General features: G+C 39.5%; 1 protein-coding gene across 2 annotated transcripts in view; it reads left to right on the top strand.

The window, feature by feature from the left end:
- Positions 1-24,036, top strand: part of MYRIP (myosin VIIA and Rab interacting protein) — a 219,562-nt gene that overhangs the window by 84,466 nt on the left and 111,060 nt on the right. The gene's annotated exons all lie outside the window — the stretch shown is intronic.

Genomic DNA, 24,036 nt, shown 5'->3' with positions numbered 1-24,036 from the left:
TGACTCGTTCAGATTTTCTGCAGTCTTCTCCGTGGATCAGAAAAATCTCCAAATTTACAAAACAATTAACACCAAAGTCAAATTCCAGTTTCTCCCACATCAGAGCTGAGTTGTGCGAGGGGATCTGTTATCACTTACTGTTCAATGACATGTTGCTTTTCACCCAGCAGCAGTAATGTTAAGTGATCCGCAGAAGCACATCACTTAAAATTGGAAGGACTTTTCTCAAAAGCCAGGTGTTCTGATTCTAGTCCTGTGCTCTTTCATTTATACTAGATTATCTTAAGGAATTGCCATATATTGGAAAATGTAAGTCATAAAAATGGCAGCAAATGGCTCCTTTGGCTGCATTTTAAATTTCTAGTTCACATTTCTAGCCACTTAATGGAAGGCAGCAGGCCCAGGTATTTCTTTTGATTATGTATCATGTCCACACCGTGTGGCAGGTCCTGGATCTCAAAAGTAGGACATCAGAAAATAAGGTCCTACTCATCGAAGATGCCTGGAATGACATCCAAAAATGAATGTACCCTTGTCCTTTCTTCATTTTTTTTTTTTTTAAGAAAAGGTAGAGTTGCTGAGGAGTCTTCTACCTTTGGTGGAATGAGTGTATCTAGTGCAGAGAAAACACACCCAAACTTGTTTAATCAGAGCAGGCAGGAAGATGCTGAGGAGGAGGAACTTTGTCGTCTTAACCTTGTAAAATTTCCTGTGGGGATGTCTCTAAGAGTCTTAGGATTATTACTGAATGAAGCCAAAAGAGATAGAAAAGACAGAGATGGCAAAGTGGAACCCAATGCCTGTTTTCCTGTGGCTGGGATCCAGAATTTCCCCTCACGACACCGTTTTATTTTAATTTATCCTAGGAACCTGTCCAGGAAAGAAGCCCATAATCTATGTGGCAAATTTTTACTTGTTGAAATTTCTCTAATTTAGTGGAGAAGAATGTCAGGTCAGAGTTCTGATGTGTGGCTTGTGGGCTGACAGCCTAATGTATTGTACTTGGATCACTTGAAGGCTGTCTCAGAAGTGTAGATTTAATTGGTATAGCAATAAGCTGTGTCACCTCTCAGTGTTATGAAGAGACAGTCAGTTTCATCATGTGAAACATCTAAGGAACATTTTGCCTTGAATCAAGTCAGATAAACAATCGTTTTTAAAACCTTCCCAATGTCTTGAAACAACTAAAGGCTTCCAGCAGATCGTTTAGACTTCACTTACAGATTTGACCTGGCAAAAGCCAGCATCCTGCAGGGTGGTGGCAGGTGAGTGCTCTGTGCTCCCATCTGCTTGGTCCTTTGACTTCTTGACCCCACAGGCAAACTGAAGTTGGAAGTAATTTACTTTAGATGCCAGTCATTGGGACAGTGTTCTAGTGTATTCATTTCACGTGATGGAATTTAAAAACACTGTTTGTGTTACATTTCATGAAGAACATATTTTGTGCGTGGTGAAGGGATATAAAATAGCTGATAGTAGCCTCTGCAGACCCTATTTCACTCCTACTACTCACAATGAGCTTTTGCTTTCCTATGGAAATTAACCCCATTTTTGCTCTATTGGTTGAATTTCTACCTGTTTATCCAGTGACTACCATGTGCATATATTTTTAGATACTATGGAGCATTGTAAATAATAAAAAAATTGTTCACAAAAAATTGAGGAGGTGGGAGTTGAGGGTAGACATTCATACAACAACATTAACAAATTGCCTTAGAAGTAAATGACTGTATCAAGCCCAAGGGTCTGTCTGTGTTGTAAGTCTAAATGCGTGAAGCTACTTAAAAATGGAGATTTTATCAGAGACTGCCCAGGGAATGCCAAGTCATGTAAAACTGGTGATAATCTGCCATTTTAGATTTCTTCTTTTTTGTCTCTCTAAACCTAATGTTCTAAGGTTTTGTTTAATTACTTATTCCAGTAAGAGCATTTTAAGAATTTTAGATGAAAATTCACTTTTAATGCTTGTTGTAATTATGATCAGATGGTTACTTCTTCTTCATTTCTTATCTTCCATATGTTTTGCATTTAAATGCATTTTGCTCAGTCTTACTTTAAACATTTAAATCTGGGAGATTATCAAACATCAGATGAATTTGTTACAGACTGAATGATGGCATGCTAATTTTGGAAATTACATATCAGATATGACTGAATCATTCTCTGTCATTCTGTATCATTTATAAATTATTTTCTGGACAATTTACTGTATAGAGTCATTCAAACATTGTAAATAAGGACCTATAAAATAGTTGCATTTTAAGACTTCTACAGGAAACCCAGCTTTTAGAGTAAGCCCAAGTATCATACGTATCAGTCTATCATTTGGGGTCACATTAATCCAGGAATGATGTCATTGCTTTCCTTGGAAACAAACTGGCTTCCTTGCTTTTGCTTCATTATAAAAATTGTTTTCTATGATTTTTGTCATTTTGTGCTATCTCCTTTAGCACAGAGCAATTTTGTAGATTGTTCTTAGGGAATGAGGAAAAAAATTATCCTTGAAACTTAAATCAAAACACATCGCCTTAGAATGCCTGTAGTATTTACTTTCATTTTTCTGAGAAAAATTTAGGCTTCATATTTGTTCATTGGCATGAAATATCCTTTAGTTCTCTCTGATCTCTTACTAGTTGGTTTTCACACAGTCCACATGATTCATAAATTAACATACTGTCCATTTGGTATAAACTCCACAGTATGTTTTAGAGATACCCCGGTTTGCAGTAGTCCTTGCTAAGATAGAATATTAAAAATTACCACTATGGATTCATGGGTTAGCAAATGTATAGGGAAATAAAGAACCTCCCTCGAAATCAAGAGAATAGAGATATATGTGTCAGTTAGCATTTTTTCCTCAATAAATCAGTGATTTTTTTCATCATTCTATTCAATGTTGACAAGGGTAGATTGAAAAAGGCACTCTCATCCATTCCTGGCCAAGTCTAAATGGCCATAACCTTTTAGCAACATTTGCCAAGACTCTTTAACATGTCCAAGGCCTTTTACCTAGTCATTTCAATTTTGAAAGACTTTACCTAAAGAGACAACAAAAAATTTTAGTGCTGTACAAAAATAACTTGTGCTGAATTCTTTGTAATACAAGGAATGGAATCAAAATGCCCAACAACAGAACAATGAAAGTAAATTAGGGTACTTTTGATGACAGAATCTGATGAGAGCTCTCCAATAATACATATTTATTTCAGCATGGCTAGATTCTTTTATTAAAACATTAGGTTTAAAATTGTAATGTAAAGTGTACCTATACTATAATCACTATATATATATATATATATATATATATATATAAACTAAAAGGAAATACACAATTATTAATAGTAATTGTTCTTTGGGAGGTAAGCTTAATGAATGATTTTTCTCTTACCAGTGTTTTTCATTTTGCTTCCAAGTTTCCCACATATTATACATGTGTCTTTATAACTAGGTATAAGTAAAATGAGCACAAAGAAATCTAGGACTTTCTCCCTTTTCTCCTCCCCATTCTAAAACCCTCTCTCCAGCCACCCCAATGATGCCCTCTTGCTTTTTGCCACAGAACCAAAACCACCAGACTTCCCAGGGAAAATGAAACCATTCAAGGAGACTTATATTTTGACATCCCAACTAAAGGGCAATTTAGGTTAAGATACAAGCCTATCTATGACAGATCTCCATAGTGACTGTGACCACCTTATTCCACCAAGTCCATGTCAGAGTGGCTGGAATCATAAGGGAGAGGAAAATTCTTCAAAATTTAAATTGCCCCCAGTCAAAGCTAACTACCTACTTTCTGTTCATCAGTTCTTTACTACCAAAAGATTAAATTACAAGTAAACATATCGAAAATGCCTGCTGGGAGCATGGGGTTTACTTTGCTTTTTCAGATGAATTATTTCTTCTAATCTTTATGAGAATTCTATGAAGGGCAGAAGACTAGCCCACTTAGTCAGTCAAGGAAGTCTGACATTCCCAACAACTATGTGGCTAACCAAGGTCACCTCGTTAGTTTCAAGTTTAGAAAGCGCTATATAAGCTCCTCAGCAATATAGCCTGGGCCTCTGGGCCTTCAGCTGCCCAGCCAGTCTCCTTAATCAGCTACTTGGGTCCTATTTTTTTTTTTTTATAACAGTTTATTTTTACATCGTTTTGTACATTTTTTTTTCTTTTTCCATCTCAATTGTAATCCCTGCGGGTTTCCCATCACCAAGTCTGGGCCCTATTTTTATATCTGTAGAGTAGTGGGCCTCCTGTGCTCCCTTGTGGTGTCAAAAGACTGATACAGATTTCTGTCCCTTTTGAAGAACCTCTTAGTCCACAGTCAGTTAGTTTCACACTCTCATTTCATATGTGACCAACCACAGTGAGAACAGATGACACAGGAGTGAATGTCCTCAGGGAGGGAGGACACAGTATAGAGGTCTCACAGACCCTGCCACTGTGTCAGACTTCGGCTGTCCCTCCCTCTCAGGTTCCTCAGCCCTTTACCTGAGGCCTTTGAGATCACTTCTGTCTGGCTGATAGGGGATAAGTAGTATTGTCTCCCTTGAATGACTGAATGCTGAGCCTGCATTTTTTAGGGAAAGTACAGATTTGTGATGCTGAACATTAGGGGCATGAGTTACATCTTCGAGATATTTTGATAAACTACTGACCTGACAACACATTTTCAATAGGTTAAAAAGAAGAAGAAAGCTTTACCTTGATATGTAAGATTTAATAAGCTCCTGATTCAGTTTGAAATGTCCACAATGCCTGAGAATTTAGGATAAAATTTTAGGCTGACAACCATAGGTTTTTAATTAATTATTAATTAAAAACAATAAATTTTTAATTAATTGTGTGATTGATTTTATGTGTCAGCTAGGCTAGGCCATGTTACCTAAATATCTGGTCAGATCCTAGTCCAGATGTTGAAGATACTATTTTAGTGAGATTCTGGTTTCTGCTCCTCCCTACTTCCCATCCCTTTCCAACTGCACAAGAACTGGTTCATTATTCTAGGGTTTCCATAACAATAAGAAGATGCAGACTCTCTGTTGCTCAGATTTTGTAGAGATGGTGTCTCTGACAGGGTGATTCTGGAGGCCTGGGCTCCTGCTCCTGACTGTCATCCACTCAGGGTCATGAATCCCTGTGCTTGCCACATCCCTGACAACCTGAGCTTTCGCAGGCCCTGAACACATCTTCTTTGCTGTGCACTGTCCATGAGCACCTGTAGTTTTTGCTTTTCAGCAGCACCAAAGCCTTCAATGTGGGCTTCTATAGGGGCATGAACAGTTTCTAGGTCAAGTGAGACTGAAAATGCATTATCTTATTTCAATGTTCTAAGACTGCCAGGGCAGTCTTATCCCATATTATAAACGTGCAGATTGAGACCAAAAAGCTCAAGGGACTCACCCAAGTTCACATACATGTTGGTTGATAGAGAAGACTCAGAGCCATCATGGAGTGCCTGGAATCCAAGACCCAGCACTAGGGTTAATCCTGGCACATAGTAGGCTCTTGGTTGTCGGTAGTTGAAAATCACAAAAGAAAAGAAACACAATTCTGAATCACAGCACTCCTCAACTCATATTCTGCCACATTTTGAATGAGAAAGCCATGCGGCCAGAGACCAGTTTTCTTCGGAAGCATCATGTCAGCAGGAATAAGACAATGAAGGATTAAGTGTAGTTAGTGGAGCAATTACTAAAGAAGCCTTTGAACCAGCAAGAAGAAACAGGAGAATTTTTAATGTTTAGGAATTTCCATTCAAAAAACACTCACTCCAAATGCATTTAATTGTTTGTTATTTTTGCCAAGCACTGGGTTTTTATACTGCTAATATTGCAATAAATAATACATAGTTCTTGACCTCAGGGAGCTCATATTTGAATAATTGTATGTATGTGGGGAGAGGGAAGGTAGTAACTAAAATTTAAAAGCCTGTAATTACAATATAATTTTCTAAGTGCTCTAATTCACATATGAAAGGTGCGGTTGGAGAAAGAAACAACCATCACTTTGACTTGAGAAGTCTGAGACAGCTTTATAAGCTTTACAGTGGCCAGGCCTCTTAAAAAGAGTCTTGATGGATGAGGAAGCTACCAAAGAAGACTGGGAGCATGTTCTAGAGCAGTTTACACCTTAACCCCCTGCCCTGCTTTTGTGGTTGTTGTTTGTTTGACGACCAATAACAAACAGCAAAAATATCTACAGGTGACTTCACATTTTATTTTCAGTAAAGAAAAGTATTATCTTCAACCGTATAGCACATTCTGTTGAAATTGTCCCCTGACTAAAGACTTTTCTTCTGCCTTCTTCGCAGCTCTGCGAAGGGGTCTGCGTTGTGGTTACCATACCAGAGACGGTGTTACGGAGTCGACCCCTCACTGCCTGCCTTTGGCACCTCATGCACTTTGAGCATCAGCACCAGCGCTGACTGGGGAACAGGAAATTGAACAGAAAGCTGTGGCTTGGGTGGGTGGTGGAGAAGTTGACAATGCTTTGGGGAGTGGGGGAGCAGGACTGTGCGTAGCAAAGTCAGGGTATTAAGTAAACTGCAAACAAATGACTTCCTGCTCCAACCACAGTCAGGGTATTAAGTAAACTGCAAACAAATGACTTCCTGCTCCAACCACAGTCAGGGTATTAAGTAAACTGCAAACAAATGACTTCCTGCTCCAACCACAGCTCTTTTAACTGGGAGAAGGCTAGAAGGGTGTTTTGGGGAAGGCTTCTCCAGAGATGAGTGTGGAACATGGTGAAAGTAGACTCTTTTGTCTTTCTGCACCCCAGCTCCAGTTGTGTGTAATGTGCTCTGCAGCCTCATCCTGGGTAGAGCAGGAAGGGGCAGTTGCCACCCCCAGTGTGGCTCTGGAAGTGGGCAGCTGGCTGGGAGGACTTGCTTGGGTGGGTGACTGCCTGACTAAGTGTGATAGAATTGATCAGTGGTCAGACTTGTTTTCTTGCTCCTAAACTAGGACTTGGACCTTCTCCAGAGCCATTCAGATTGTAGTTGCTTATGGGTGCTCTGGGTGGGTGGGACCAGCGCCTGAGACCTCTATGGAACTTGAGGAAACTCAAGGTGGCTCAGTGTAAATAGGGTTCAGAGTGCATCTGGGGTGTGGGCCCAGAAGCAGGAGGCCAGGGCAGGGAGTGGCCTCGGGCTTTTTGGGGAGGATTTTCAGTCTTTGGAGATTACCAGCAGTGCTCCAGAACCATCTGATGCCTGGGATATGATTCTACATACATGTAGGTGGGCAGTGGGGACCTTCCCTTACCATCGCATGCATTTCTTGGGATTCAGTTCCTTCTTGGCTATGTTTATTCTACAATTTATAATTTAACTATCAGCTGTCCTGATAGAGAAGGTAGGAGAATTCGTGGGCACAGTTTTCAGCTCAGAACTTGCCAATAGTAGGCTTTTTTCTTCAAGCTGGAGGCCTGACACCTTAAACATGACAGGGACTCTTGTAACTGTCTGTTCTCCAAGTCTTTCCCCCTCCCAGGCTCTCTGGGCTCATGATTTTCTTTCCTGGATAAGTATTGCCATTCTCTCTGCTTCTGTTAGGGCAAGCTTTATTTAGAGAAGATTTTATGTAACAGCCACTTACATAACACCATGTGCTAGGCATGCTCTATAAGTGTTGTAAACATTATCTCTTTTAATTTTCATAATGATCCTCAGAGATGGGCACTATTTTCCTCATTTTACCTATAGGTAGCAGGCATGAGGCAGTTAAACAACTTAGGTAATCATATTAGAATTCCTTGAACAGTTCTGGTTCAATAGATGGAACTGGATTGGCTGAAAAGCCACAGCAGATCATAAAATCAAGCAGGTTGGGTTCCTTGCTGAAATCAGTTAGACTGTGTGGTGTGTTGGAAATAGCACTGTCTGTGGAATTACATAAGTGAGTTCAGATCTACCACTCACTGTGTGAAGAAAGCGTAGGGATAACCATGCCCTACTCTCAGAGCTGTGGTGAGAATTAAATTGAAGAAAGTTGCTTCAGTGCCTGACACTTAGGTGTCGGCAGGACGTTGGTAGCTATTGTCATCACTGCCCTTGCCCTCCAGGATCTAGCTTTGCTGGCTTCCAGGAGCCCTAAAGAGCTGTGCCCCTCATGTTTGTGGACTCCCAGTGTTGGCCTCCCCACACCTCAGCCCCCACGCCTCTTCTTCCCCCGCCCCCATGCCTGCCTCCTTATCTCCTGGGTTCTGGCATGCTCTGGATACACAGAAGGAGTCTCAATTAGGATTTCAGAGAAGCCTAAACACAGTTCTGTGGTGAAGGCTGCTTAAAACCAGTGTGTTCTGCATATTTTCCTTCTGCCTGGCTTTCCAAAAGGCTTATTCCTGGGATTGCATTTTGAGCTAAGACAGCTGATCTTTCACAGGGGCTAAGTTTCACAGAAGAACATTTGAAAACACAAGGTCAACTGGAGAACAGGGTGAGGTGGGGTCAACAGAAGAGCCCTTGAGTGACTGGAGCAGGCATGTGTAAATCTAGGCAGATTCTGTGTGTTGTGGGCTAATGAGCAAGGAGAAAGATGCTGACCCATGAGTGCAGGTAGCAAATGCCCTGGCAACAGCTAGCAGTCCTACTCAGGGAGCTCAGTGGCTCCTCTAGGACCACCTTCCTTCTGTTTTTCATAGCTTGCCTGGCGCTGGCACTCATGAACCATGTTGGCAAAAGGGCAATGACCCTGTGGACACTCGCGCATTCTGGCAGCACCTTCCAGAGGAAGGTGTTGGTTTTGGTGACCTCTTGAGGTTCTTTCCCACCCTATGTTCATTCATTAAATCCATGTGACCTGCAGTAGACAAACTGGGTTTGAATCCCGGACCAACCACTTATTTGCCCGGTGATCCTGGGCAAGTTTTTCAACCTTTTTTGAGTCTGGGAACGACGAGACCTTTCTCAAAAGGTTCTTGTAAAGAAAAAAGAAATGAGGTATGTAAATCACTTAGCAATGCCTAGCCACAATAGCTGGTAGCTATTATTATGTTGTTTTCATTTTGAGGTTGGTAAATAGCTTTTGCCTTTCTTTATAAAATATTAAGCACAGTATTATTGCCTATGAGCAGGAAGGCATTTTCTTGATTTGCCGTACTTCTTTTTTTAGCACAGCAAAAGTCATTTAAATTTTATAATTAATTCCCATAGTTTCTTTCCCAGCATTGACTCAGGGCAGTTAAGCATATCACCACTTGGGAATCAACAAATGAGGAGACTTGTGAACCCTCTGAGAGATTGCACGGGGTCACTCAGTGAATGTTTGAGAATATTAAGACTCAAATCAAATCATCACTAACAACTTTTAAATGTTAGTGCCCCTAGTAACTAAAACTGCACAGCAGGATAACTTCAGTGCAAACATCAGGGAAAAATAATTTGAATTGCTGTATCACAATACACATTTCTCTCTGCTCAAATGAAATGTTTGCTCATGGAGCTAAATTTATATTATACAGCTGGTATCTTAACTTTGCAACAGGAACATCATTTCTAAAATTCAAGATTTTAAAATGTACTAGGTCATAATGGTGTTATACAAAGAGAATTAAAGATGATAAGGCAGCTCTTTTTGGCTGACATTTAGCAGCGGAGGAGTTGGGAGGTGGGCCACCTAGCAGCAAAGGGCATCAGAAAGGCAAACTTGCCCCATTGACAGAGCAGGACAGGTAGAGCTAGAATTATTCATACTTTTCTTTAAGGAGTGGGGTGGTCAGAGGAAAGAGAATTTTGGTTTAGTATCACTAATCCTGGCTTCAAGGACATGGTCCTACATTTGTTTGAATAAAAGACATTGATTATCTGGTTTTCTCTGAGGACATTTGTAGTTATTCTCATATAGTTTCTGTCAACAAAGGCAGCAGTGGGAAATCAGAAGCCAACTTAATTTGCTTTCCCCGTTACAGTTGACTTCACTTTTATTCTTGTCTTCTTGCTTCTTTTTGCTTTGGCCCTGGATGCCTGTACATGTGCCTTGATGTTGATTATTCAGTACCTAATTCTTAAAATTCAACATGTCTTTAATCTATAATTAAGTTCTTCCTTTATTTTAGGAAAACTTTTTCTATGACAGTGAATCCCAAATTTGAGTGTGTGTCAGAATCACCAAAAGAGCATCTTAAGACAAAAATTTTGAGGCCTGAGCCCAGAGTATCTAATAGAGTAGGGCTTTAGGGGAGCCTCTAAAATATGCATTTCAAAAAAAAATCACTTCCTATTAATGTTTCCTATTAATGTATTCCTATTGCTATTACTTTTTCAGGGACACCCATTATACAAATAGTAAATCTCCTGTCCCTGCTTCCATTTCCATCGAGCTTTCTCTGAATTCTTATCTCTGATCTTTCTTTCAATTGCTTCATTTCTCCAGCCCACCCTGTCCTTGACAGGGTTGAACTCTTTTTCTCATTATTGTTTATAATGCTCTTTACCTTTTTGTCTTGAAGTATCTTTGTGAAAATTAGGTGATAACTCTACATATGTCACCTTTTTGAATAGAGAACATTCTCCCTGGATCTAACCTTTGTGAAATGTTTAAAAGAAGTCATTAACCTGAAGTTTTGGTCTGTTACCACAGGACACTAGCTCAAGGGTTAACAAGAACTTGACCAACATCACAGTGAGCCTTGTATGCCATTGTATTGTACATAAGTTGTCACTATTTTTTTACAATATAATTTACTTATATATATTTTACATCATTGTTCATTTTTGTACAACATTTGCTTTCTCCTCTCAGCTGTAGTCCCCATAGAATTCCCACCACAATTCACCACCCTCCACCATTGCCATAGTCCCTTGTGCTCTTCCTTCCTCTGTTTAAATCCCTCTCCCTCCTCTGCAGAATGTTTCAGAGTTATAGTTGCCTATTACTTTGTTATTGTTATTATTTACCCCCGATCACTTACTTGGTTCCCCTATATTCATCCTATACGTGAAACCACCCATGAGTTATCACTATTAACTTTTCTAGCTGTCTGAGACCAGAGTTTCTGGGAAAGTTTATCACCTACACTACTCCACCTGCCATAGAAAGTGACTGCTTCTTTCAAATATGGCTCCCCTGTGTTATCTTATTCAGTGCTTCTATCCTGTCATGGCTTCATACCTGGAGAGAGGGAGGTCTTCAAAGTTGTTAGCTGTTAAACATCAAATGCAGAGGATTTTTCCCTTTATGTCACCAGATATCATTAATTTTCCCCTCAGGGCTGCCCTCTTCTTTAAAAATCTCTGTCCTTTGACTATTATGCCTGAAAACTGAGCTCTTCACGTATGGCTTCAGAGAGAAGAGCGGGGAAGTGATGCCTTTATTCTTATTTTTAACCAGGAGCCTTCTGCTAAATGTATTTACAGTAGCTTAGGACATGGAGACAGCCTAAGTGTCCATCAATAGACAACTATATCAAGAAAATGGGGTCTGTTCACACTATGGAATACTATTCAGCCATAAGGAATGATGAAGTGCAGTTGTTAACAGCAAGATGGAGAGATTTGAGGGAATTACTTGTAGTAAAGCAAGTCAGAATGACAAAAATAAATGCCACATATTTAAATAATGGGAAATTTGACAAAGTAAAAGACAAACACTAGTAGACATTAGGACATATCACGTGTGCTCTGAGGTTAAGGCAGAGGAAGAGAGGGACAAGGGGGAGATAAAGAGTGGTGGTGGAGAAAATAAGAAAGAAAACAAGGGTGTTTTTTGTGACATTATTAACAATGACCAAAAAAAAGTGAATTAGTTGTGTTCTATTTCTAAATGCTCAGCTGGTCTACATACTCTTGGTTGGGATTTATCAGTCCTTAGAACCAATCTCAGTGGTTCTTTTCTCTACTAAACTTTATTAAAGATTTATTTATTTGTGCACACAAGAACTGGGGTACAGAACAGGGCTGCAGGGGGTAGGAAGTGGGTGAAGGAATTCACCATTGACAGAGAAGGGAGCAGAACAGGCAGATGTACTGAAATAAACTGCTGAGAGAAGCAGTGGGTGTGTCATTAGAGGTCACCTCCCTGGACTGCTCAGGGATGGAACTTGTACTGCAGTGGCTGCAGCCAGCTTCACAGTGCATTGCTTTAACCCCTAGGGCTCTCTACTAAACTTTAACTGTCAGGCCAACTCACTATTGAGGGCATCAAAGAAGCCAAAGGGTTAACCCAGGTTTCAGATATGCTGTGTCTATTCCAAAGAGTTTTCCATGATCCATCCAAAGTGCCTTACAAGTAAAAAAGCAAAAATAAGTGCTTGTACTTGATATGGTAGTTTTAACACAATATGAGAATTTTCTGTTGTATTTTGATGAAACCTTTAAAAATTCTTCAGTGATTTATGCTACAGACACCTTCATTTCTTCACACATGTAAGTGCATTCTTTCAATTTTGCCATTAAGACAGGTTGAGTCTGTGCAGTGAAGTAGGGGTTGGCAGTGGTCAGGTCAGCGTTAGGGTACAGGGTCAGATGAAGTTGTACTTGGAGGTGAGAGTCTTAGGGAAAGCTGCTCCACAGATTTTCCTCTCATGTGCCTAGGGAGTAATTCCTTTTTGGGAAATGAAGAAAATATTTGTTGAATACATGCTTCTTTATAAATGATAGTGATCAACCTAGAAAGTTTTGCCCCTTTTATGTTCTGCATAAACTCAGCTTTTTCGTTTTTGTTTATCCCACAAGAGTAACACTGACAAAAAGTGCATTCTGTTTGTTATAGTTTTTGCAAATAAGATCTAAGTATGTATCTTCATGCTTAAATATTTTAGAGGGTTGTGGTTGCATCTTCAGAAATATTAAGGATTTGAGTATGAGATTTTTACATTAAACAAACCAAGATTTTAGACTTGCACAGTTGAATTGGATATGCTTTCATAATCATTCAACAGAAGAGACATATTAATGTTGCTATAGATATCTTTGATTAAAAGCCTCATTATGTCATACATTTTAAAAAATTCTACTTTTTATTTAAATTAGAAAGATACTATTAAAAATTTTAAAAGCTTTAAAGAAAGATAATATTGAAAGTATTTTATCAAATTGTCCATTATGTAAATGTCCAGTATTTATCTTTGTCATTCTAACTTGCTTTAAATGATTAAAGATAATATTAAAAGATTTGTATAGTATAAAAATTATACCAGATATACTTGATATAAGTTCTAGAATATGTATCATTTAATAGGAGATCCATAGCAAATCCCTAGTGTGAAATGGAAACAGAATCACAGTCATACTTTTTATATATTACTATTTTGTTTAAATTAATCAACTCTTGCCCATGATGCTATACAATATTCATAGTTGAATGTTTATTTAAATAGCCTGCAATTAAACAACCCATTTTTTGTGATGTAAACATTAGCATTTATTTCCCAATTTTATTTTGCAACTATAGACAGTATTTCCATGGACATCTTTACACAGATGTCCTTTTGCTTCTGGATATTTTCTTTAGAAAATCCCTAGATATCGTTTCTTGGCCTTTTGGCTCCTACACCCTAGGAGTAAAATTCTTGGTTCAAGAACTATAGGTATACATCTGAATCTTCTTAAGTAGTACTATCTTGCTTTCTTATAGAATTGCGTGAACTTATTGTGCCACCAGCAATAAACATCAATTTCATCAAAAACACCAGTGTTAGGTTCTCTAATTTTGTAGGTTCATACTGCTTTGCTGGGAATAAAAGACTGTTCTGCTGTAGAGAGTATGTATATCAAGGAGAGTATGTATATCAGTGACTTTAAATGTTTTCCTCTAGAGATCCTATTCATCTCTTGAGATAGTTGGGGATATAATGTCCAATTTTGCCACTAAAACCAGGGTTGTGATTGCAAATGTGTTGGATAGAGTCTCTCAGCAAGATTATTTTCCCTTAAATACCAAACAGCAACTTTGCACAAAGCACTGTATTCATTACTCCTTTTACCACGTTGTGGTGGTTTGGAATGGAGTCAAACACAGATCCTCAAGCACACGACTTTCAAGTCACACACAGCACAAGGAACATTCCCCTGGTTCCAGCCCCCTTGATTGATGGTGAACAACTGAGGCAAGAGGCCAATGAGGAAAAGTACATCATCTCTGGCTTTCCATTCCAAATCCTTTGGCAGTTTCTCATTAATGTTCTAGTGTGTGGTTGTTACACTTGCATGCGGAGAGCACATAGGCTGGTATTGACATACGGTCAGGAAGGCTGTGCTGCATCATGCTTTCACTGACGCTGATGTCAAAACACCATATTCCACATCACCAGATGTAAAACCCAGGCATAGCCCATCTTTACCACCCCTGTTACACTAAAAAATATTTAGAGACAGACTCTTCCTCGTGGTGCAGTGGGTTAGAGCCCTGCAAGCTAGCTGCAGCTGCTTCAGTGTCAGTTTGATCCCCAGCCCTGGAGGTGACCCACATAGCATGGCAGACCTCTCCTGACCTGCCCCCTGCTCCTCTCAGCAGTGTACTTTATCTATCTGCCTGTTCTGCTCCTGTGTCTCTGGTGAAGCCTCTCACTGTCCCTGCACCTCTGGCCTGTACCCCAGTTCTGTATATATAAATGAATAAATCTTTTTTTAAAAAATTGAGAAACATAGCCCGGCTTCACCTGAATATTTTTATGCTTCTTTATAAGTAAATGAGTCTGTTAAGAACTGTTGTCTATGGGACAAAATGATTGGAAATAACAAGCAATTAAGGAACATGTTTCCTTTGGAAAAGTGTAATGTTGTGCCATATTGGGGGAGCCTGGATATTGCTTGTCCTCCATACCTGGGGAAGGCTGCGCAGAAGACACACCCGCCACCTACTTGCCACCTGTTTTGTATCTTTACTGGCGTTACATGTCTGACTGCTTATTTCATATAAGACAAAATTCACAGTACAGTATATTTCACCCTAACTCCAGGTCAACTCTCACATGATACTTTTTTTTTTTTTTTTAGTTTTAAAGTTGTTGTAGGATATGCATAACATAAAACTTACCCGTTTAACCTTTATGAAATGCATAGTTCAGGGGTATAAAGTATATTCACATTGGGCACAACCACTATCACCATTCAGCTCTAGAACTTTTTGGTCACCCCAAATTGAAACTCTGGACCCATTAAACACTAACTTTCCACCCCTGCCTCCCTCACCCCCGGCTACCATTCTTCTATCTCCTGTCTCTGAATGTGACTGCAGACACCTCACCTAAATGAACTCATACAGTCGTTTTCTTTTTGTGTCTTACAAGGTGCATTTTAAACTTGTAAACATTTTTATTTTTACCCCAGGTTATGTTAAAGTGATTTGAAGTAGCTCACAAATAGATCTCTGCTGACTGATCAGGCTGGGGTACTTGTGGCAATTTCTTAAAGTAAGACAACAATGACATTTGCTTTCACAAAAGATTTCTCTGTATCATGTCATGTGGTTTGATAGCATTTTACCCACAGTAGAATTTTCTTTACAATTTGGAGTCAATCCTCTCAAATCTTGCTGCTACTTTATCAACGAGTTTTATGTCATTTTCTAAATTTGCTGTCATTTCAACAGTGTTCACATAATCTTCACCAGTAGAGTCCATCTCAAGAAACCACTTTCTTTACTTCTCCCTAAGAATAAACTCATTTTTCAGGTTCTACTGGTCATGAGATGATAGCAGTTCACTTACATCTTCACGTTCCACTTCAGATTCTAACGCTCCTGCTGTTGCTATCATGTCTGCAGTCATTCCCCAAAGAATTACAATAGTAACATCAAGATCACTGATTACAAATCACCATAACAGAATAATAATGAAAAAGTTTGAAATAATGTGAGAATTACCAAAATTTATGCAGAGACACAAAGTGAGCCCATGCCAATGGGAAAAAAAATGGTGTCCATGGGTTTGCTAGATAGACGCAGGGGCTCCACAAAACTTTCATTTGTAAAAGATACAATTATTTGTGGGGTGCAATAAAGGGAAGCACAATAAAATAAGACTATTAACATAACATTGCATGCTAATAAGCCAAAGAAAATCAACCATATGGGTCTCTGAGTAGATGCTAAAAAAAGCACTGGACAAACTCCATTATCTTTTTCATTTTAAAATCAATTCTAGAATAGGGAGCAAAGGTTTCCTCAGTGATAAATACCTGTGTGAGTGCTTCCTGCTCCTTGTCTTTCCTCAAGCCAAAGGTAGATTATCACTGTTGAGCACCATGCAAGCAGGCATTGAATGTCAGGATGTTTATAATCACCGGAATTATTTAACAGAACACAAAAAGAAATAAAATATCTAAAAATGTAAAAAGAGGAGACAAAAGCCCCATTTTCAGAGGGTGTAATTGTGAAACTGGTAAGGTAGAATATCAAAAACCAATTGCAGGTATTAAAAGTAGGTATTTAGAGAGATGGATTATCGTCAGTTGTTTTCTTTGTAGTTTTCTCTATATCAGAAACGCTGTCATCTTTTAAGCTAGGGGTGGGGGAGGGAAGGATTTCACTTTCTTCTGAGTTTTGTGAAAAGATGCACAATTCTCATCTTATGAAAATAAGATGTCATTACCATCAGGTAAAAACACTTCAAGGCAGCTACCATGACACTCCCAGGTGAGGTGCAATAATAAATATGCAGACAGCATCTCAGTGGCTAATCCAAGGTGAGCAGACGCCATGTGGGTGGTTGCATTAATATTGATAACCCCTTTCCACTGTGTGTGACAGTTTACAATGCACCTGTTCTAGTTCTCTCTCATTTCATTTAGAGGGTAAAACAAAGCCATGTGCCTTTTTTACAGTGATTTTGATTGAATTTTGAATTTTTTAAAGTATAGTTTAGAAACTTAAGTGTTATATATGTCAAATGCTGTGAAACCCAGGTTCTCTTCTTCCCCTCACACATAGATGAGCCTCCCACAGGCTCAGCTGCTACTGAGAAAGACCCACTGGTCTCCTCTCTCATCCTCATTCCTAAACCTCCCAGATTAGCACTTGTGACTTGCCTTCTTATGTGTGGCAGCAGTTCTGCCAAGAGTTGTCTTGTGCTTGGAGAAGAAAGCCCTATTTTAGAGACAATGCAGACCATGGAGGAGATGTGGGCGTGCGTGCCTCCACCTGTCCAGATATTTGGAGTTCCTTGGGAATAGCAGAGACCTCATAACCCTCCTTCTCCCTCCCCTCTTTATCATGCCTTTTTTCTGTTTTCTAAAAAACGTGTATATAAAATTTGTTATTTAATTTGCAGTAGAATTTGCTTACCAGGTGCTGATGGTTTCTTTTTTGGGGGTGGGGGGAGGATCAGAAGGTAAAAAGCTAAGAAAGAATTCTGCCACGGGTCATGTATATCCATGTAGAGTCCACTAGAAAGGTATGGTCAATGCAAAAGTGAGGGTTGTTGAATCGAAGGAATATTTACAGAGGGGGGGACAGGGCTAAGGGAACCATTGAGGGATGATGGTGAAGGATCCCTGGGAGGCTGTTACCACAGCCTGAAGGGACAAGGGAGAAGCAGTTACTGGAAACCAGCAGTGCTGTAGGCGATACTGCCCAACAGAGTTGTGCCTTAAGTAGTAAAGCATAGGTCCACCAGCCATAAGGAGGGAACGAGGGGCTGCACCCCTGGAGGGGCTCTGCAGCTGCTCTGCATTTCTGCCTGTTCCTCCCATTGGTCAAACCCTACTATAACCCCCAGGGTAAGGAAAACCAGGTGATGAATGTCCATGAAACATACAGTACAGGTGAGTAGATTTAAAGGACAATATGGAGATCATCCAGCTTAAGTAGGTTAAGTAGATATGTTCTCTTTTTTAAAATAATACCCACCCAAGAATTCAAAGCACCAGTTGGATATGAGAGTGTTCTAAGTGGTATCTTCCTTAAATATTCCACAACTGCTTGAATACATATTATGAGCTGTTAGAGTGTTCTTGGTTATTCAACCAAGCAAGCCTGATGTTAGGTTATCCAAATCTTATATTTTCTGGTTCGTTTTTGCTTGCTTAATCTATCAGTTACTAAATAAGGGATTTCAAAATCTACCATAATAATAGATTTGTCTAGTTGCCTTATGGTTCTATGTACAAAGTTTATGATTTATGCATTTGGGGTTATATTATGAGATACTAGTAAGTTTAGAATTACAATAATATTCCTTTTTCAATTTGACGTTCTATACTGCATTTTGGATAGTTTGTTTATATCTGTTTTTCATTTCACTAACTCCCTGTAATGCTGTGTTTAGCTTGTTGTATAACCCATGCATCAAATTTAATGTTTCCAGTGTGATTTTCATTTTAGAAACCATATTTGCATTTCAAATCTAATTTATCAACTTATCACTTGCTCTTTGCTCACACCTTCAGTGTTCTCTTATTATTTACACTTACTAAGCTAATACCTATCTAATTCTAATATCTAAAGTGTTAACTAATATGACCATTATCTTTTGTTTCTCCTCATCCTTGCTCAGGATTATCCAGGTTTAGCAGATACTTAGTATTAGATTTTTGGGGGCCTTTTTTTTTCTTAACTAATAATCAGAATTAAGGATAGAACCATGTGAAGGACTTATAGGTATAAGTTTTATAGAGTTTTAGGGGAAATTTTTATTCTACATACTTCCAAATATAATTTACCCCATCCACCACCAACTGTTTCTTTGCTATCCCCTTCTGCATAGAGGTTTGAATTCTAGGTGACTTTTAACACTAAATGTATAGCCAAATGGTGTTCAAACTTTACATGGGGAAATATCTCATTAAATTTATCAATACTGGTAGGGGATGCTAAAGTCTATTGCACCCAACATAGCTGCTGAAAGAGAGGCTTCCGATTATCTGGATTCAGCTGAAATGCTATCAGAAAAAGTACCTCTCCTTTGGTTTGCTTGGAATTCTCACTTTTACTTAATGTTTAGATTTTGAAGTTTTCTTACTTTCTTTAGTTTACAGGGGGTGAATAAACGTTCATACTGTAGGAAACAGTAGTCAGCCTATACACACTTTGGTTAAGACCTGATGAAATTTCAGTAATAACACTTAGAACATTCTTTTATATCCAGTTGGCATTTTTGAACCTTACAGTAGCTGAAGCCAAAGCAATAGCTGGTGGCTGAAATCAGTAGCTCCCTACCAGTCTGAAAAGTCTATTTAATGATCCCAATTTAAATCTTCCAGTTTTGAGCGTTCTCAAAATTTCAGATACCTGTCTCTTGTGAATGTTTTTCATTAATGTCTTAGTCAAGTTATATGCAATGATCTGTTTATTTTGTTTTTATATGCAATTATCTGTTTATTTTGTTTGTAAGCCAGAAATCAACAATCCATCTTTCCAGCATTTAGTGCTAGCCTATATGCTTTTCTTGTAATCACTAGACATCAGGTTTGGGAATTCTATAATTCTAATTACAATCTGGTTACCAGCTTATTTAAAGTAGAATTCGATTTGCCAATTACAGTAGCTGAGGAAAAACAAAAACAGAAACAATAAATTCCCACCCCTGTCATTATACAGCTCTTGCAGTGTGGCCACCTAATCAGAAAGGGAGGTCATATATATGTATGAGATGCAGGCCTCATCTAGACTCTTGGGAAATCAACTCTGTTCTTTTGCAGATAAGTTTGGAGAATTGTTTCCATAATTCTTTCTATAATAAAGCACTTAATATGACAAAAATCAGATTAAAATCAAAGTCTCCTCTCATAAAATAATCCAAAATAATACTGAATTCTTTTGAGTGGGAAAGCCAGTATGACAGAGTATGACTATTATCTTATGTTTAATAGATATTTGAATTTTGCCAAGACTAGAAAAATGAATCACTTGCTTTCTCATTAGCATGGAATTAAGGAATTATTCTTTCATTCAACATCTATTTAACAAGTGGTCATTTAGTGCAAAGCCACAAGCTTCCAGAAATGAACAGAATAGATACTAACTCAGCATTCTGAGGCTTGTGGCCTCAAAAACACAGATTTTTGTGTGAAGGTTAAGTACTGAGAAAGAGAGGTGCAGTGCTGAGAGCAACTCCTCATTCGTGTGTTGCATCCTGGAGAGCTGACATTTCAGGACCTCTTAAAAATGTGGGAGCTGGTTAGCTAAAGCGCAGTGGGCAGTATGAAGCAGGAAGAGGAGAAATGAATTCTGAGGAGGGCCCGATGAAGCCATATTGCTTCCTACTTTCATTTTCCTTCTCTTCATCTCAGTTTCCATCCTTAATGGCAATGAAGCACAGTAGTGGTGGTAAAAGCAGAAAATCAGATTGGAAGAGTCCTTGGTGGGGCTCTTTAGATCCTGGATTTCGGTGGGAATTTGGGCACCAGAGGCCGAACTACCTCTTCATGCAGGGAACTTCACTAATACCCCAGTCATCTCCTGCTTTAGAAGAGAAGAGTCTAGACTCAGAGCCATGTGCTGTTCCCTTCTCTCTCCCAGCTTTTCCCCCTGGTTGTGACCCTCCCTGGCTTGCCAGTTTTGCCCATGCCCTCTTTGTGGGTTTCGTCCTGGCCGTTTTTCTAACTATGGCTTTGTTTCTCCATTAACAACACACTCAAATTCAGCTAGACATCCAGACCCTCTCTCCTATAGGACCCAAGTCTAAAACACTTCCTCTCCAGACTTGGTGAGCAAAACTCAGATGTTCTTAGCACAACTGCTCTTTTTGCAAGTAGAGACTTAAGTGACTTCTCCAGCACATCATTTTTAGCCTCAGTGCTTTTCCTAAAAGAAAATTGATCAGATTTGATCTGGATGTTAAGTTATTCCAGGAGCTACTGTGAAAAGTTATTCTTCCCTCTACTGCATTGCTTTAGACTCTGTTGAGTATCACCTGACCATGTAGGAGTGAGTTTATTTTGGGTTTGGCATTTGTTCCATTGATCTGTTTGCTGTGTTTATGTCAATTTCACATGCAAATGATATCATTATAAATACAATGTGGAAGGCAGATAATGCACACAATTTTTTTAAACATTGCTCTGACTCTTCTAAGTCCTTTACATTTCCATGTAAATTTTGTAAACTTCTACAGAAAGTCTCTGGAATTTTGATTTAGATTGTGTTGAATCGGCAAATCCATTTAGGGAGGATTGTTTCCTCAACAATAAGTAGATAACAATACGTGAATGTGGGGTAGCTTTCTATTCTCTAGTTCTTCTTTAGTTTCTCTCAGCAATGATTGGTAGATGAAAGACTTGAACATCCTTTGTTAAATTTATTCCTATTATATGCTTTTGACATTACTATCATGAATTTTTAAGTGTCATTTTCTGGGTTTTGTTAGCATATAAAATACAGTTTAAGGTTACCTGAGCTGAAAGAGAGAAGAGACAACAAGTTCAGATCATAAAAAGGAGAAAAACCCCTAAGGAAGCAATGAGTTCTAGAATTTTCTTCTATCCATTTTGGTCTCTGCATCCTATGGACTAAAAAGATCCCTTTTCATCTTAGGGAGTGTCTGGCTTCCTTTCACCACCAGTACAAACTTTGCCTTTTTGTTCTACCAGCTAATTTAGAAGATGCCAAGGGTCTGTCATGGAATTTCCTTCTGGTATTCTCCAGGCTCCACTAATAAGCTGTTGCTGTGCAGAGGGACCCTGACTCCCCATTTGGGGAATGCAGAGAGATGCTGTTACTCCTAGAAGTACAAGTATAGCTACACACTACTATCTGTCAATCACCAAAGAAATATGGGACTGAAAACCAAAGGTAACTAAGTAGAATCAGAATTTCCCTAGCAGTGGGAAAAAGGAAAATTCCCCTTCTTCCATTTATTCCAAGAAATGTGTTGTTCATGATCCAGGCCAGGCAGAATGTCAGGGACCATTGTGCATTCAAAGCCTTAAGCATCTAGGTTCTCCTCAGCTCTGGCTCTGTACTGGAGACCCCAGAGCTGTAGGGAAGAAAAGACCTCTCAGAAAGCTCCATTCCCTGGGCCTGGGAAGTATAGGGATGTATCAGACAGTGAATCCCCCGACTCTTCTAAATATCTTAAAAAAAAAAAAAAAAAGATTTATTTGTACATACAGAACTAGGGTACAGGCCAGAGGCTCAGGAGCGGCGAGAGGCTTCACCAGAGACAGAGTGGGGAACAGAACAGGCAGATAGACGAAGTACACTGCTGAGGGGAGCAGCGGGCGGGTCAGGAGAGGTCTGCCACGCCATGTGGTCACCTCCGGGGCAGGCGGGAATCGAACTCATGCGGAAGTGGCTTTAGCTTCTCAGTGCTGTGCTTTAACCCGCTGCGCCACCAGGTAGGGCCCTAAATATCTTTTTAATCTAAACTGAGAAGCAAGAGAATGAGTATAAGCAGGAACTGCGTTTGAAATATGTCTCAGCTAATTTAAAAAAGCAGACAGTTGTCTAGATCCAAAGCAGTATTAGCTAACCAAGAATGAGCTGCAAATGGAGGTACTGAGAGCTTCTGTTCAGCGGGGTGTTTCCCCCCATTGATTAGGTCTTAAACCTACAAGCTGTGCATCAATATGGTCACTTGGGGTCTTTATTTTTCCTATCTTCCCCCCAGGCCTACTGCTTTCTAAAATTGGTTCATAGCAGTAAATGTACAGATATTTACTGTGCCAGCATGCTAGAACCTAGAATCACAGGTTCTAGCAAAATACATACAATTCCTGGCCCTCCCTGGTGGCGCAGCGGGTTAAAGCACTGCACTGAGAAGCTAAAGCCACTTCCGCATGAGTTCGATTCCCGCCTGCCCCGGAGGTGACCACATGGCATGGCAGACCTCTCCTGACCCGCCCGCTGCTCCCCTCAGCAGTGTACTTTGTCGATCTGCCTGTTCTGCTCCCCACTCTGTCCCTGGTGAATCCTCTTACCCTCCGCATCTCTGGCCTGTACCCCAGTTCTGTATGAATAAATAATAAATCTTAAAAAAAAATTTTAAAAGTAACACATACAATTCCTGACTCATTTAGGTTTTACAACACTGTGGGAGAAAGTAATAGTCACACCAAAAATGCATAAATATTTTCAAGTTGTTCCAAGGACTATGAATGAGACTCTTACAATGATATGAGCTCAAGAGACCACCTTCCTCCCACTGCCAGTCCATCCCTCTCTCTCTCACCCCAGCCCTCACTCCCATCACCACCACCAACCTCCCCCTTGCCTCAGTTTTGCAGTCAGACATCAAGGGTTCATTGAAGCAGGAAGCAATGACCTAAGGAAGGCAAACTATAGTTCAGTGTTGTTTACTGGGGCGCCAGCACATTGGCCTTGTAAGGGGGCTTATCAACCTTGACTGTGTGAGCTACACTGCCATGGCTTACCTAGATTTTCTAGGAATCCTGCCTGAGGTGTGAATTGCTCTCACAATCATGCTAAAGGCAAGGAGAACATGATATTGTCTGTAATTCAAAGGCAGCTCTGTAGGGGGAGTGTTTAGGAAGTTGTTGGTAAGGCAAGAATTGACCAGAACTCTGTCCTACCATAGTAGAAGTGAGAATATGAGCTGATTAAGAAAAGGGGGTTTTGTTTATTCTAAAGAGTTGTGTCAGGGTCCTCAACTCCACAGTCAAGTAACTTCCAGAACCTTGTTCAAATGAATGCTCACAAAGACATCTGTCTTTTCCAGGACTGTGTATCCCTTAGCTGATTTGTTCAAGCTGAGTAATGAGACTCTCACTCCCACTCCCACCTGAGCTCCCTTAGAAGGTATCTAAGAGTGCCCTGTAAGCACGGGAAGTGTGGCATCTTCCATGTAAGTTGAGTAACTTTAAAAGTGTCTTCATTTCTTCAGATGCTATCAGAAAGCACTGAAATTTTTCCCATTGCTTCTTATCAACTTGACTTGGATCTCTAACTTTGGGGAGTACATCATCAGTGGATCAACTCTGCTTTGTGTATTGTATGTCATCAAACAGAAGTGATTTTGCTCTCACCTTTTATAAGTATCCTATGTGTTAAATGGTGCCCTTTATATTTAAAATGACCTTCAGAAAATCAAAATCTGTTTCATATTCTCACTCAAGTGAAGTGTGTGTGTGTGTATGTGTTTTCTAGGCTTATTTATTTATTTATTTTATTACAAAGTTTATTTTTACATCATTTTGCACAT

This window comes from Condylura cristata, unplaced genomic scaffold (assembly GCF_000260355.1).
Source record: "Condylura cristata isolate star-nosed mole 26May11 unplaced genomic scaffold, ConCri1.0 scaffold00004, whole genome shotgun sequence".
Taxonomy (NCBI): Eukaryota; Metazoa; Chordata; class Mammalia; order Eulipotyphla; family Talpidae; genus Condylura; species Condylura cristata.
This window is presented reverse-complemented; position numbering and strand designations above follow the sequence as displayed.